Below are 10639 nucleotides of genomic sequence, written 5' to 3' on the forward strand. Positions count from 1 at the left end.
TGTACTAATTACATGCTTTTATCTATCTATATAGTTATTGGTAGGTGAGGAGATTTGAGAAGTGAAGGCTTGTACTTAGAAGATCTTTTAGGAGAAGTTGAAGTATGTCCTCACTTGACTGGAGGGCATATATGTCTTTAATGTTTTCATTCAAAGTATTTAAATAGACTAAGTATTTCAATATTAGTATTTAGAAGTATGGGTCGTGTTCAAAGAATTCTTGTGTCTAAGATGATGAGATTGAGACTTAGTATTTTTTATTACTTTTATATGAAAGAGAGTGTAACGACCCGCTAGGTCGTTTAAAAAATAGGACTATTTTAACTTTTCTAGTAAAAGTTTAAATAGTGGTTGATTTAGAAAAAAATTATTATTAATGGGAATATAAATTAATTATCTATTAATTTTAATAAAAAGGGAATTATCAGAAAAGTGGGTTATACCCACTACTCTTTTAAAATGCATGTAGTTAGGGTAAAAGAAAAAAAAAGAACGGGAGTAGTATTATTCATACTCTGAGTTTGAGGGGAAAACAAAAGAAGATAAATCGAAATAAGAATTTATGATTTGAAGACGAGTGTTTCGATAATGACTAGCCAAACTCGTTCAGGTAATTATAGTTTTATTTGTTGGAAGATCTTTCTGTATTATTAGTTTTAGTGTATAGATTGTGGGGTAAAAAATATATATAGATTTCATCATAAGGTATGAATGTAATTGATGTTTGTTCTTGGGTATAAGAAACGGTATCTCCAAATTATACATCATCTTTTAATATATAAGCAACATAAAGGCTTCGGTGATTCGTTATCATTAGACAGGGTATAAAATATTTATTTAATTTGAATAGAGACGGTAGGAGGAATTGATGTAATTTTGTTCCTTCGTGGTTTGGAACCTGGAATTGGAATAGAGCCGGTAGGAGAAATTAATAAGGTGCTAGGATTTTGGTCTGCAATTTCATTGTTTATTTTGGTGTATTAGAATGGTTTAGCCAATCATTGTGCAATAATGTCAATGATTGCCATTTGATAGGTGTACTTTACTTTAGGCATTTCACAAATAAATTAAAAAGAAGGGGAAGTCGTAGTTTCTCTCTGGTTTCGTAAAATTGTGAGTACGTTGTTAATTTATTTATTTATCAAATTAAAATACTAATTTTTGATATATGGAGATAGAAAATTAATTATTAGGTGCATAATATATGATATTGAATTACAAGATATTTGGAGAGATTAAGCTTCAACTCTTAACTTAAAATTTGACAATTTGATAATTTTGACATATAAATTATATCAAGATTTGAGATTTGATTAGAGATATGAGTATGTTTTGAGGTTTATTATTGTAATGTTCTTTTGATCGTTTTGAGTATTAGAACTTTTTATTTCATCAAAATACTTTTCGATATATTTTAAATAGATATTTTAGATTATTTATAATTATATTATAAAATTAGTGGGGTAGTTTTAATAATTTATTTAGTTGGTGGTTATAGAAACTAACATTAAAATTAATAGTGGGTCACTTTTACTACATTTATAATTAGTTAGGTATACAGTTAGGGTAACAAAAATTAAATTAAATAAAAATAATTTTTTTTATTGTTTCTATCCTTATACAACTGATGTGCGGCGGTGTCACGACCCAAATCCGGACCGCGACTGACACCCACACTTACCCTCCTATGTGAGCGAACCAACCCATCTAAACCTTAACATTTCAATATAATATCAACATAATATAATGCGGAAGACTTAAACTCATTAATAAAATCAATAACTATTATTATTTCAACATTTATTATTCCCCAAAATCTGGAAGTCATCATCACAAGAACATCTATAATCAAATTACTAAGCTAAGAGTATTCTAAGAAGCTAAAAATACATAAGAAGTTAGTCCATGCCGGAAGTTCAAGGCATCAAGACTTGAAGAAGAAGATCCAGTCCAAGCTAGAAGCATTAGCTCACCCTGAATTTCCGAAGTAGTAAGACTGGCTTGAGTTACTGTTGAGTCGAAGATGACGGCACGTTTGCTGCACTCCACAAATAAACAAGAAGAAACAATAAAAGTAGGGGTCAGTACAAACACGGGTACTGAGTAGATATCATCGGCCAACTCAAAATAGAAAACAGTATATATCAGATAATATCATAAAATCAACTAATATCCTTAGCATGCAGCATTTACAGTTACCATAACCCTTGGTTACAACACCAAGCACATCAATGAGAACTCATGCCTCCTCAATATACTATCCTAGTGTCGGAACGTGACACTCCGATCCTCATTCTATCCTGGTACCGAAACGTGGCACCCGATCCATATTCTATCCTGGTACCGGAACGTGGCACCCGATCCATATTCTATCCTAGTGTCGGAACGTGACACCCGATCCATATTCTATCCTGGTACCGAAACGTGGCACCCGATCCATATTCTATCCTGGTGTCGGAACGTGACACCCGATCCATATTCTATCCTGGTACCGGAACGTGGCACCCGATCCATATTCTATCCTGGTACCGGAACGTGGCACCCGATCCCCTAATCTCACCACTTTCGTTCATCAAGCCTTCTTTTATACCAAGGCATCATCATTAACAAAGTAGATTAGGGTTTCTTTTCAAGATTTTTGATTCAATAGCTTCATCATGCTTATTTATTCACAATTACATAATCACGTCATTCATGCAGGCATACAATTAAGCATATAGAAGGTTTTACAATACTACTAACACATATCATTCGCTATTAAGAGTTTACTACGAATAGCATGAAAACCATAACCTACCTCCACCGAAAAATTGAATCAAGCAAGAATTTTCCCAAAGCTTGGTGTTTTCCTCTTCTTCTCGATCGTTTCTCTCTCTCCCTTCTTGTTCTTTCTATTTTCTTATTCAAACCCTCTTTCTTTTACCCTAATTAGTATATAATTAAGAATAAAAGATGGCAATAATACCCCACTAATTAACTTAGGGTTACCTCTTTTAACCCCCAAGAATTTGAGTTATTAATATAAACCCACGATCTTTATAATTAAGGCAAGAATAGTCAAAAACGTCCCTTAAAACTTAACCAGAAATCCGACCAGACTGGGATTTCGCAGTCTGTGACGGCCCGTCGCGCCTGCGACGGTCCGTCCTGCTGCCCGTCACAGAGTTCAGAGACATGAAGATGACGGGCAGCAGGACGGGCAGCAGGACGGACCGTCGCAGGCGCGACGGGCCGTCACAGACTGCGAAATCCCAGTCTGGTCGGATTTCTGGTTAAGTTTTAAGGGACGTTTTTGACTATTCTTGCCTTAATTATAAAGTTCGTGGGTTTATATTAATAACTCAAATTCTTGGGGGTTAAAAGAGGTAACCCTAAGTTAATTAGTGGGGTATTATTGCCATCTTTTATTCTTAATTATATACTAATTAGGGTAAAAGAAAGAGGGTTTGAATAAGAAAATAGAAAGAACAAGAAGGGAGAGAGAGAAACGATCGAGAAGAAGAGGAAAACACCAAGCTTTGGGAAAATTCTTGCTTGATTCAATTCTTCGGTGGAGGTAGGTTATGGTTTTCATGCTATTCGTAGTAAACTCTTAATAGTGAATGATATGTGTTAGTAGTATTGTAAACCCTTCTATATGCTTGATTGTATGCTTGCATGAATGATGTGATTATGTAATTATGAATAAATAAGCATGATGAAGCTATTAAATCCCAAATCTTGAAAAGAAACCCTAATCTACTTTGTTAATGATGATGCCTTGGTAAAAAAGAAGGCTTGATGAATGAAAGTAGTGAGATTAGGGGATCGGGTGCCACGTTCCGGTACCAGGATAGAATATGGATCGGGTGTCACGTTCCGACACCAGGATAGAATATGGATCGGGTGCCACGTTCCGGTACCAGGATAGTATATGAGGATCGGAATGTCACGTTCCGACACCAGGATAGAATATGGATCGGGTGCCACGTTCCGGTACCAGGATAGTATATGAGGATCGGTGTGTCACGTTCGGACACCAGGATAGAATATGGATCGGGTGCCACGTTTCGGTACCAGGATAGAATGAGGATCGGAGTGTCACGTTCCGACACCATGATAGTATATTGAGGAGCGGAGTGTCACGTACCGACACGAGGGGAATAAAGATAATGATTCTTGAAATATGTTAATATATCCAATCTAATGAACTAAATTCCCAAATGAGTATGATGAGGAGGTGTGAGTCCTCATTGATGTGCTTGGTGTTGTAACCAAGGGTTATGGTAACTGTAAATGCTGCATGCTAAGGATATTAGTTGATTTTATGATATTGCTTAATACATACTGTTTTCTATTTTGAGTTGGCCGATGATATCTACTCAGTACCCGTGTTTTGTACTGACCCCTACTTTTATTGTTTTCTTCTTGTTTATTTGTGGAGTGCAGCAAACGTGCCGTCATCTTCGACTCAACAGTAACTCAAGCCAGTCTTACTACATCGGAAATTCAGGGTGAGCTAATGCTTCTAGCTTGGACTTGATCTTCTTCTTCAAGTCTTGATGCCTTGAACTTCCGGCATGGACTAGCTTCTTATGTATTTTTAGCTTCTTAGAATACTCTTAGTTTAGTAAATTTGATTATAGATGTTCTTGTGATGATGACTTCCAGATTTTGGGGATAATAATAGTTATTGATTTTATTAATGAGTTTAAGTCTTCCGCATTACTTTATGTTGATATTACCTTGAAATGTTAAGGTTTAGATTGGTTGGGTTCGCTCACATAGGAGGGTAAGTGTGGGTGCCAGTCGCGGCCCGGATTTGGGTCGTGACAATCTGATACATCCTACGAGTGTACAACACTTGCTGATTTTACTAAATACAAAACACAAATATATTGACATATGATACACCTTAAAACTGAAGAACACATTATGCTTTTACTAATACATAACACAAATTTACTGAAACACCTTAAAACTATACAAAAATTGTGCTTTCACTAATACACAACACAAAATTATTGATACACCTTAATACTATAAAACACATGATTTTACTAATACAAAACTCAAAATTAGTGATAAACAGAATGCATTTAATACACCTTAAAACTGTACAAACATGATGGTTATACTTAATTTGAAGTTAGTGAATCACTCTTCATTGATAAATGACTTTTAATTTCATTTTACAAACACATGCAACAATTTAAAATTAGGGTTTTATCAACAAAACACAAAATTATAAATTTTAAACACATACCTTAGGAAGTGTGGGTCAGGACACAACATGTGTAACTTTTCTTGGCCTTTTTATGGATTTCTTAAGTCTTTTTCTTTGGCTCAACTAAATTCTTGTTATTCCTGGATAATGGGTCATGCAATCTCTTGGATGTGTTCTCAGCCCACATTTCATCATCAGAATCATACACACGTTTAGCAATAGTATTAGAAACCACCATCTCCAGAACTACCCACTTCCATATTGTTTGTAAAATAACACGATGAAGAGAAAAAAGGAAACTAAAATTTTTACTCTTTAAAAACATAGAATTTAAATACTTGATGGAGACTCCTACAGTAAATCAAATTAATATGGCTGCAAAATCCTACTAGAATTCAAATTGAGGGTAAATTCTGCTCCAAAGACGTGTGGTGAGAGAAAATTTTGCTCCTAAAACACGGGGAAATATTTAAGGAATAAAATTTAATATGATAACTTTTAATTGGGGTTGTTAATGGGGAAGTGGGTAGCTTGAAAATAGGATTTTATTTTGGAAAAGTAAAACTTGCCAATTGGCTGAAAAAGGGTGGAAAATCTATATGTATCTTTCATATTTTTTTAATTGGAGGAAATAAGGTAATCACTATTTAAGTTACATCAATAAAGTTAATCAAACATCAAGTACTTTCCAACTTATATTCCATCTCATGTCAATGCATTTGCATAATATTATATCAATAAAGGGGATGATGATGCACATGAATCAGTCAAACATCAACATACTACATAACCACCTCGATTATCACAACAATATGAGTGTAATAAAAAAACACAATCACACAAGGATTTCAAGTCAATAATATATCACTTAATGCCTTATGCTTTGGCATTCTCAAATTACAATCCACATGATATAGTAGTAAATTTCCTTTTTATAACACCGGTACTCGTACTAGTGCCCGTAACACCATTGACACGAGACCCCCATCTTTCTCCCTTACCCCTTTTTCTATTTCATTTTTTTATCTTTACTTAGGAAAACGTCCTTCAACAAGTCTAAAAGTCTTAACATACCTTAAGAGACGAACCTCGTGCCATGAATCTTCAAGATAGTTCCTTCCCTTTTCGCAAAGTTTCGGAATGCTCACGATCTAACGACAATGCAATATTCGTAGCTGAGCGAGTTTGTGTACATTCAAATTATTATAAGTATATCATATACCCTAAAACTCACTCATATCTCTAATCAAACCCCAAATTTTGATATAATTTATATTCCAAAATTTATCATATTTATCGAATTTTAAGCCTAGAATTTAACCTTAATCACTTAAATACCCTAGAATTTAATCTTAAACTATATAATATATACCCAATAATTAATTACCTTTCTATATATATTAAAAACAAGCATTTTAATATATGAATAAAATATGAACAATATCTCCCACCACTCTAATAATTCAAACATAAAAAAAACTTCTTCCATTAAATTTCCAAATTAAAAATCTATTATTATTAATTTTTTTTTGCAGAAATCCATCTGTAAACAAGTGCCAATTTCCTGAAATATTTATCAAATTCCAATCATTGACAATCATTGACAATGATTGTCCAATTATTAGCTCAATCTTATTCCTACCATTCTGAAACTAACAAAATATAGAATAATTTTTTTTTACAAAATCCCAAAAAACATTAACCTGCAACCATTCAACTATTCGACTTCGATCGATTTCCTTTTTTTTTAACAAATACTAACCCAATTGCTAGCAATATAATATAATTTAGTAACCATCACCAACTTACCCATTATTTCTTATCACCCATTATCAATATAACATAAAATAATAACACAATCCCAAGTATTCCGACAATATATTACTATATATATACTTGAAAAGAACGAATTCTCATATGTTTACCTGAACAATGGCTACGATTTTTTCCCTCTCGCTGGTCGCCTGATGTAAGGTTTCGCCTCCACTACTTTTCGTATTCTTTTTGTTCTAAATAAGAAATTATTAACCGTGAAACTCCACTAACCTATTATCTATATTAATTATTTAGTAAAATTTTTATCAACTAAATATTCTTAGTTTCCAATAGTTTAAAAATACCCCATTAAATTTTTAAAAGGAGTCAAACTAGTCCTAGTTCTCAAAACGACCTAGCGGGTCGTTACAGTTTGTGGTTGGCCTAATATTATGAGATTGTTGAATTTCTAATCTTGAACCCTCTCAATTAAAATGACGCCTTGAATAAATAAGGCTTGAGGAAATTAAATAATGTGATAATTGGATCGGAGTGTCACGTTATGCCACGATATGTGGGATCAGAGTTTCACGTTCCGACACAATAACATTGAAGAAAAGGAATCTTGAAGTAACTTAATATACTTAATCTCAAAGAACCAATTTTCCAAATGAGTATGGTGTGGAGGCATGAGTCGTCATAAGGGTGTTTGATGTTTTGAGTGATGGTGTACCTATTATGGTGTTGTTGTCAATGGTTCATGTATTTGTTCCTTGCCACCTTTTAAGTATTGTAGTTGATTTTATATTATTATTCAATATATATTTATCTCTATTTTGAGTTGGCCGATGATACCGACTCAGTATGTGTTCATTGTACTGACCCCTACTTGAATTTTTTTCTCTTTTTTTTTCTGGAGTGTAGCAAGTGTACCATGGACTTCAACTCGCCCTCAGCTCTAGCCAGTCTCCAGCACATTAAAGTTCAGGGTGAGCTATTAATTCTAGCTCGAGATGGATTCACTCATTCACGTCTTGATGTCTTTGGATTTGGGACATGGACCATCTTTTTGCTTATTTTGATTTCTTAAACACTCTTAGACTTGGTAATTTGAAAATAGGTGTCCTTGACCTGATGGCTATCAAATTTTTTGATGATAAAAATTAAACTTTAGAAACTTATTTAAATTAGTTGCTTAGTATCTTTTGGAGCTTCCGCGTTATTTATATTATATATAGTTGAACTATTGATATATGTTTGGTTTAGATTTGTTGGTTCGCTGTTCTAGGAAGTTAAGTGTGGGTGATACTCATGACTCGTTTTCGGTCGTTACACATAATTAGTTTAGTTTTAACTTAATTCCAATATTATAGTCAGCAATTTAACTTATAAAACAACTTAATAACTTTTTATGTCTAATTACTTTAATTTTAGCTTAACCCCAACACTTTATTCATCAATTTAACTTCTTAGAGAATTAAAAACCTTTCTAAGTCTAATTAGTATAGTTTTAATTTAATATCAATACTATATTAACCAACTAAATTATATTAACTAATTTGATAAACTTAAGAAATTTCTATGTCTAATTAGTTTAGCTTTAACATAATTTCAAGACTTTAATCATTAATTTAACTTATAAGACAACTTAAAACCTTTTGAAGTCTAATTAGTATTGTTTTAACTTAATTCCAACCCTATATTAACCAACTAAATCATTTTAGCTAATTTAAAGAACTTAAGAACTTTCTAAGTCTAATTAGTTTTGTTTTAAATTTAATTCCAACACTATAGTCACCAATTTAACTTATTAAAAAACTTAACAATTTTCTAAGTCTAATTAGTTCAGTTTTAACTTAATTCCAATAATATATTCATCAATTTAACTTTTGAACCAACTTAACAACTATCTAAGTCTATTAGTTTAGTTTTAACCTAATTCCAACATTATATTAACCAACTTAACTTATTAAACAACTTAACAACTTTCTACGTCTAATTAGTTCAGTTTTAACTTAATTCCAATAATATATTCATCAATTTAACTTATGAACCAACTCAACAACTATCTAAGTCTATTAGTTTAGTTTTAACCTAATTCCAACATTATATTAACCAACTTAACTTATTAAACAACTTAAAAACTTTCTAAGTCTAATTAGTTTATTTTTAACTTCATTCCAATAATATATTCACCAATTTAACTTTTTAACCAACTTAACAACTTTCGAAGAGTAATTCGTTTAGTTTTAACTTAATTACAACACTATATTAACCATCTACAACACTTTAGCTTATTTGAAGAACTTAACAACTTTCTATGTGTAATTAGTTTGGTTTTAACTTAATTCCAACACAATATTCACCAATTTAATTTATTAAACAACTTAACAACTTTCTATGTCTAATTTATTTAGTTTGAACTTAATTCCAACATTATATTAATCAATTTAACTTATTAAAAACCTTAACAACTTTCTAGTTGTAACGACCCGTTGAGCAGCAGACTTTATTTCTGGAAAAACTGGCAGAAGCGACGGACCCCACGACGGACCGTCATGGGCACGACGGACCATCATGGGCACGACGGACCGTCGCAGGGTCTCGTTTCTTAACACTTAGAAAATCTGAAATTGGGTACTAAAAATCGACTCTCTGAACTTTGTGACGGAATGGCAGGACGGACCGTCACAGGTGTGACGGACCGTCACAGACCCTTGGTGGAAATTTGGGTCTCTGAACTCTGCGACGACCTGCAGGACGGACCGTCGTACGAACGACGGCCCGTCACAGGTTGCGCAAATCCCAGGCAGAATCGGATTTCCTTACACGTTTTAAGGGACGTTTGGGATTATTCTTTCCTTAATTATAGATTTCGTGGGTTTATATTAATAACTCAAATTCTTGGGGGTTAAAAGAGGCAACCCTAAGTTAATTAGTGGGGTATTATTGCCATCTTTTATTCTTAATTATATGTTAATTTGGGGTAAAAGAAAGAGGGTTTTGAATAAGAAAAGAGAAAAGAAAAGCGAGAGATAGATTGATCGATTGAGAGAGAAAGAGTCGAACGAGGAAGAAGAATATCAAAGCTTGGGAGATTGCTTGTTGATTCCAATTCTTCGGTGGAGGTAGGTTATGGTTTTCATGCTTTCATAGTAAACTCTTAATAGAGAATGATATGTATTGGTGGTATTGTAAACCCTACTATATGCTTAATTGTATGTTTGCATGAATATGATTGTGTGATTGTGATAAGATGAGCATGATGAAAATATTGAATCCCAAATCTTGAAAGGAAACTTTAATATACATTATTGATGATGATGCCTTGGTATAGAAGAAGGCTTGATGAATTAAAGTAATGGGATTGATGATGCCTTGGTATAGAGAAGGCCTGATGATTTACATAATGATATTAGAGAATCGGGTGTCACGAACCGACACGTAGAATTAGGGGATCGGGTGTCACGAACCGACACGTAGAATCAGGGGATCGGGTGTCACGAACCGACATGTAGAATTAGGGGATCGGGTGTCACGAACCGACACGTAGAATTAGGGGATCGGGTGTCATGAACCGACACGTAGAATTAGGGGATCGGGTGTCACGAACCAACACGTAGAATTAGGGGATCGGGTGTCACGAACCGACACGTAGATTTAGGGGATCGGAGTGTT

The 10639-nt window shown here is 33.5% G+C and overlaps 1 long non-coding RNA gene across 1 annotated transcript; it reads left to right on the forward strand.

Annotated features, from left to right (window-relative positions):
* Positions 1 to 473: 473 nt before the first annotated feature.
* Positions 474 to 8151, forward strand: LOC112942041 (uncharacterized). The gene is made up of 2 exons (XR_003247882.2): positions 474 to 610; positions 7886 to 8151. It is a non-coding gene; the product is annotated as an uncharacterized lncRNA (long non-coding RNA).
* Positions 8152 to 10639: the final 2488 nt, after the last annotated feature.

This window comes from Solanum lycopersicum, chromosome 8 (genome assembly GCF_036512215.1).
Source record: "Solanum lycopersicum chromosome 8, SLM_r2.1".
NCBI classification, from domain to species: domain Eukaryota; kingdom Viridiplantae; phylum Streptophyta; class Magnoliopsida; order Solanales; family Solanaceae; genus Solanum; species Solanum lycopersicum.